The following is a 5947-nucleotide window of genomic DNA, read 5'->3' as shown; positions in this document are numbered from 1 at the left end:
CTGAGAGACCAGACCCAGTAAGGACTTCTGTCAATAGAAAGCCAAAGTGCAGGACAGATAACAGGTCTCTCGTTTGCCCTGAGGTTACCTCTTCGAGCAAACAGCACAACAGACAAATGGCCTGGAAACTGGAAAAGATGCCAGACTGAATTAGAGCCCCCAGCCCCTGGTGTGCGGCTCAGAACTTCTAAGAAAGCGCTTTGATGAGGACGGCTGAGTCCTTAATACCTAGAAGTCTGCAGTGGATTCTTCTCAGTCTGGCTAACCAAGTCACAAACGAGGAGGACCGTCACATAAACACCCATAGTTTCTGACATAACTGGGGCCACCCTCTCGAATAACAGAAACCTGTTAGGAGAGAACCTCAAAGCATCAACCGCCCCCTTTAGGAAAGGACATTGAAATTCCTCTCCAGTATTTTTCAGGTCTCTACAGTCAAAATATTCCCACGTGACTTAATCAGGTTAATTTCACCTTGCTCATTTGATACTGATAGGCACCTGAATTTGCAACCTCTGATAAGTAGATTCCTAGGGGGTTGGTTTTGGGGTGTGAGGTGTGTGTGTGTGTGCGCGCGCGCGCATGCGCTATCTAAACACAGCACTCAACAGTAGAAATGCTTTTAGTATAAATACATAAAAATCCTGACAGTATGGTGGTTCCCGGCTGTAATCTCAGCACGTGGAAGGTGGCAGTAGGAACATCAGGAATTCAGTGTCATCTCTGTGAACATAGGGAGTCAACCTGAGCCTCAAGACCTTGCCTTAGAAAGAAAGAAAAAAAAAGAAAAAGGAAAAAAAATCAAAACAAAACAACCAAAACCATTTTTTTCTTCTTAATTTAGGTGTGTTGTGTATGCCATGTGTGCAGGCCCCACAAAGGCCAGAAGAGGGCATCAGATCCTACGGAGCTGGAGTAAAAGCAGTTGTGAGCTTTCTGATCGGGAGCCTAGGAACCCAGCACAGGTCCTCTGGAAGAGCAGCAAGGGCTCTCAACCACCCACCCACCCCCAAACAACATTTGGGGGGGCGGTTGAGACAGGGTTTCTCTGTAGCTTTGGAGCCTGTCCCAGAACTCACACTGTAGTCCGGGCTGGCCTCGAACTAGATCCGCTAGTCTCTGCCTCCCGAGCACCACCACCACCTGGCTCCCTTCCCCAAACAATTTTTTAAACTTAGTCACATTGTATAATTCCTTGTTCCCAGTTTCTCAGAAAGGGCTCTCTCCACTAAACATGTGCTGAACACATTGTCTCTGGGCGCGGTGACACACTAGATGCTTACGGAGAAACATAAAACGTTGTTTCTGTCCTCCCATGGCCTGTGATGCAAATGAACAAGCCACAAAAGTAGGTTCCTTTCAAAACCCACAAATAAGACCGAGGGACCTTCTATAACTTACCCCATGTCTACAGGAAGTAAAGCTTTACCTTTCTCAACCCGTGGACTTCTAGCTCACAGTCATAACCCTCAGCACCTAACGCTCAGGAACACTGTGTTCTGAGCACCACAGGGCTCGATCATTAACCTCAGGAAATCTATAACTACAAAGTCACTGAGCCAATACTTCAAACCCTTGACCACACGTGACAAAGCTTAGCAGTGCTCTGAGTGCCGAGTACTGTGCTCAGGGATCACTTCCTCTGTGGAAACTCGAGGCCAAAGAGACTCTTGTGTAGAAATAATCCCTGACTTAATGATTTTAAGCCTCCAGGGCTGAAGAAGAGTTGAGGCTTTCCCCCAGTAAACCCACAGCATTCTGACTAAGGACAGCAGGGAAGTTTAAGCAGGGAAACTGGGGGGATGACAGGGTGGGCGTGGGGAGGGGAGAGCCGAAGAGGAAGGAAACCAGAAAGTCCCAAAGAGAGGCAAGCTTAAGCAGACACTGCAAAGAGCTGAACTCTATCACGAATGAGCCTATCCCTGGGGTTGCTGCCCTTGCTCTCTGAGTCTGGCCTTGGGTTTTTGCCAGTAATGGATTAAGAGGACTCACTGTACAAGATGATTTGTGTATCCTGAGCCTTGTGGCTTCGTAATCCATTCCTCTCCTCACCCTTTACTGTGTGCGCCTGCCTTCACGACCCTACTGTCTATCCCAAGCCAGTCTCCTTCACCTCCTTCAAGGGGCTGCTGATCTCAAAAGTTTGTCCTTTCTTCACCTCCGGTGTCCATAATCATCCTTTGAGATGGGCTAGTGGGCTTGAGGATGGAGAGAGAGGAAAAATCAGGGCCATTTTGGGTTCGGGGACTTACGTTCCTTTCATCTTTCTGTTGAGGAGCCTCCGCCTCCCAACATCACCATCGTCATATACATAACTCCTACATTGAATTGCTTCTCTGGTACACACTTCTCACTTGGTCTTGACTGATGAATATATACATTAAGAATTGATACGTTAAAATGGTGACTTTCCAAGTAGTACAGTCGTGACATTCAAGGGTGGAACACGAAGCCAGGTGGTGCTGGTGTGCAAGCCTTTAATCCCACGACTCAGGAGGCAGAGGCAAGCAGATCTCTATAAATTCAAGGCCAGCCTGGTCTACAGAGGGAGTTCTGAGTTCCAGGATAGCTAGGGCTGTTACACAGAAAAACCCAGTCTTGAAAGAACAAAACAAAAAAGATTGGAACAGAAATGTTAATTCTTGTCTCATCCCTACCCCAACACGCAGGGATCGCATAGACGATGATCCAAAAAGACCGCTCTCTCTTCTTTTATTGTTTTGTTTTTATTTTGTTTTGGTTTTCAAGACAGAGTTTCTCTGTAGCTTTGGATCCTGTCCTAGAACTCACTCTGTAAACCAGGCTGGCCTTGAACTAAAAAAGATCCGCCTGTCTCTGCTTCCTGAGTCCTGGGATTAAAGGTGTTTGCCACCACTTCCCGGCCCAATTCAAAATTGTTCTAAGAAGTTTTTTTTATTTTTAGAGAGAAAAAAAGGAAGTCAGAAATGACAGAAAAGACAGAACAATAAGAGCCAGCTCATGGAGGTCACCAGTGTGACCGACAAAGTGATCAGTCCCCAAGATGAAACGCAGCACAAACAGGAAAGGCAGAGGCAACCAAAGGCAGAAGCAAAAAAAGGCCGGTTCCCCTTAGTCAGGACTTTCTCATGGCTTCACAATTCAGTGGAAATGCCCACTGTTTGGGAAATCAGGCGCTCTCGGAAGAGTAAGAATTTAATATCGCGTTTCACAGTAAACAAAGCTGTACTCGCCAATTAACCTTTATAAATTCAAATTCAAATATGGAAAGACTTTCTCTCTTAGTATGTAGAGCACTGGGTGATCACGTGATATATTTCTTTCATCTCGTGTAAAACAGGGTTTCTCCCTTTCCAGCCTCCATCCTGGACCCTGCAGCTGCCGTGATGTTGATGCCCAAGAAGAATCGGATTGCCATCTAGGAACTCCTTTTTAAGGAAGGAATGATGGTTGTCCATATGCCCAAACACCCTGAGTTGGCAGACAAGAACGTGCCCAACCTTCATGTAATGAAGGCCATGCAGTCTCTAAAGTCTCGAGGCTATGTGAAGGAGCAGTTTGCCTGGAGACACTTCCATGGTCCCTTACGAATGAGGGCATTCAGTATCTCCACGATTATCTCCACCTACCTCCAGAGATCATACCTGCCACCCTGTGCCGTAGCCGTCCCGAACTGGCAGACCCCAGCCCAAAGGGCCAGAGGGTGAACGCCCAGCAAGATTCACAAGAGGGGAGGCAGACAGAGACACCTACAGGAGTGCTGTGCCCCCTGGTGCTGCAAGAAAGCTGAGCCACGGTTGGCTCAGCCACCGAGTTCTAGTTTAGAGGAGGCTTTGGTGGTCAGTCACCACAGTGAGCTTGAAGACTGTTGTTTTGAATAAACTTTAAAGAAAAAAATAAAAAGACATGGTATCTGTGTAGCCCTAGCTGTCTTGGAACTTGCTTTGTAGACCAGGCAGGCCTCAAACTCACAGAGATTTGTGGAACATTCCTTTAAACTGTGTGAATATACGTTGGCTATGATTGTTTTAATAAACAAGCTTGCCAACTGCTGAACAGGATAAAGTCAGGTGAGAAAGCCAAACTGAGAACGATAGGAAGAAGGGTGGGGTCGGAGAAGTCGCCAGGAAACACAAAGGGAGCAAGACATGCTGGAGGACAGGTCAGGCCACAAGCCATGTGGTGGCACATAGATGAATAGCAACGGGTTAATTTAAGTTGTAAGAGCTAGTTAGTAACAAGCCTGAGCTATCGGCTAAACATTTATAATTTATATCAAGTCTCTTGTGGTTCTTTGGGAGCGACTACCCTGACACAGAGAAACTCCACTTACAGAGATCCACCTACGTCTGTCTCCTGAGGTGCTGGGATTAAAGGCATGTACCACCACTGCCCTGCTATTGATGAAATTTTTTTTATAAATCATGTATATATGCATACAAAATACATCCATATACATAAAATTTATACTAACCATAAATTTTCTAAGTCATTAAACCAACTCTTTTATGGTCCGTCTTTTCAGAACCTGCTATTTTTATGACATGTACATATGCACTCACACATGCACATGTACACACACTCTTTCTCAAGACATTTTTAAATAAGCCTACTTTATTGATAAGAATCTGGCTGAGTTTTTTTAAATCCTATATATTCTCCTTATCATTTCATGAAAAACAGAATAAAAATGTAGGCACTTGCTGGAAATGCAATAGAAAACAGCTGCTCCTTTTGCATGGCCCTGCCCTAAAAATGAAGGCTCTCAGGACAATCCCCACAGCTGGCACACTCCACGTGATGGGCTCATTACCACAAGCAAATAAAGTCAGTAAATTACTGGCAAAGCATGGGGCCATCATGAGTCTAGGAAACAGGCCTTTCATCAGACTCACTGCACTCTGTATACTGCCTGGGCGAAAAGCAAATAGTGATGATCAATGGGGAATTAATATTTTAGTCGAAGAGGAATGCAGATGAATGCATACTATAAATTATTAACCAGTACCTGAACTCTATCCGCTTGGCACAGCATGCAGAAGGCTTCTAAAGAGACAGGACCCATATCTTCTACCTGTCTTGTTATGTTTACTCTGACCCACAAATCATATCCATAAAGATACATTTCTCCAAGACATTCAAGAGGGAAATTTATACCCAAGTCCCTCTTTCTATAATAGAATGTAAGCAGAACATAAATATTTCTATGGTTATATTTACATAGACATACATGTTTCATGTTCTATGTCTATAACGATTATTTACCATGCAGTAGCAAGAAAGCGACTGATGGATCGGGAATGGAGATCCCTCAGTTATCACTTGACACTGACACTGTGACCGGCACTGACACCTTAAACTCTCTGGCCTCAGTTTTTTTTTTTTTTCAACTGTAAAATAAAGATCACTGGTGACCTTGAAGAGTACACTCAGTGGTAAAATTCTGCACAGGAGCCTCACAATGAAGGGGATGTAGAAAAGACGAGGGGAAAGTTATGATCGGGGCTCTGACATAAAAATGAAAAATGAATATTAAAAATATGCTCTGTTCTCTTAATGGCTAAAATATATACTGATCCAAGAGTGACTGTACGTGTCTATAATCATATGCACATACCATCATCTGTATCTATGAGTTGCTGCTCTCTTAATGAAAAACATAATTACTAACCAGCAACTGTACATGTGAGCAAGGAGCCTTACATCTGCACAGTAGCCTAGCATACGAGTTACGTAGGAAATTATTAAACAATAATAGAAAATGTGCTACTGGAAATATTATATGATATAGACTCTCAATCACCTGGTTTTGCAACTTTTTTTTTTAAAGATTTATTTATTTATTATGCATACAACATTCTGTCTCCATGTATGCCCGCACACCAGAAGAGAGCGCCAGATCTCATTACAGGTGGTTGTGAGCCACCATGTGGTTGCTGGGAATTGAACTCAGGACCTCTGGGAGAGC

The 5947-nt window shown here is 44.3% G+C and overlaps 1 pseudogene; it reads left to right on the top strand.

Moving 5' to 3' along the window:
- The first annotated feature begins 3365 nt into the window (after positions 1-3365).
- LOC126502762 (40S ribosomal protein S10-like) lies at positions 3366-3835 on the top strand (annotated as a pseudogene).
- The last annotated feature ends 2112 nt before the right edge of the window (positions 3836-5947 follow it).

The sequence above is a fragment of the Alexandromys fortis genome, unplaced genomic scaffold (genome assembly GCF_014885135.2).
Source record: "Alexandromys fortis isolate MF-2015 unplaced genomic scaffold, M_Fortis_MF-2015_v1.1 scaffold_9, whole genome shotgun sequence".
Lineage (NCBI taxonomy): Eukaryota > Metazoa > Chordata > Mammalia > Rodentia > Cricetidae > Alexandromys > Alexandromys fortis.
The sequence above is the reverse complement of the archived record's forward strand: the minus strand, read 5'-3'. Positions and strand labels throughout refer to the sequence as shown.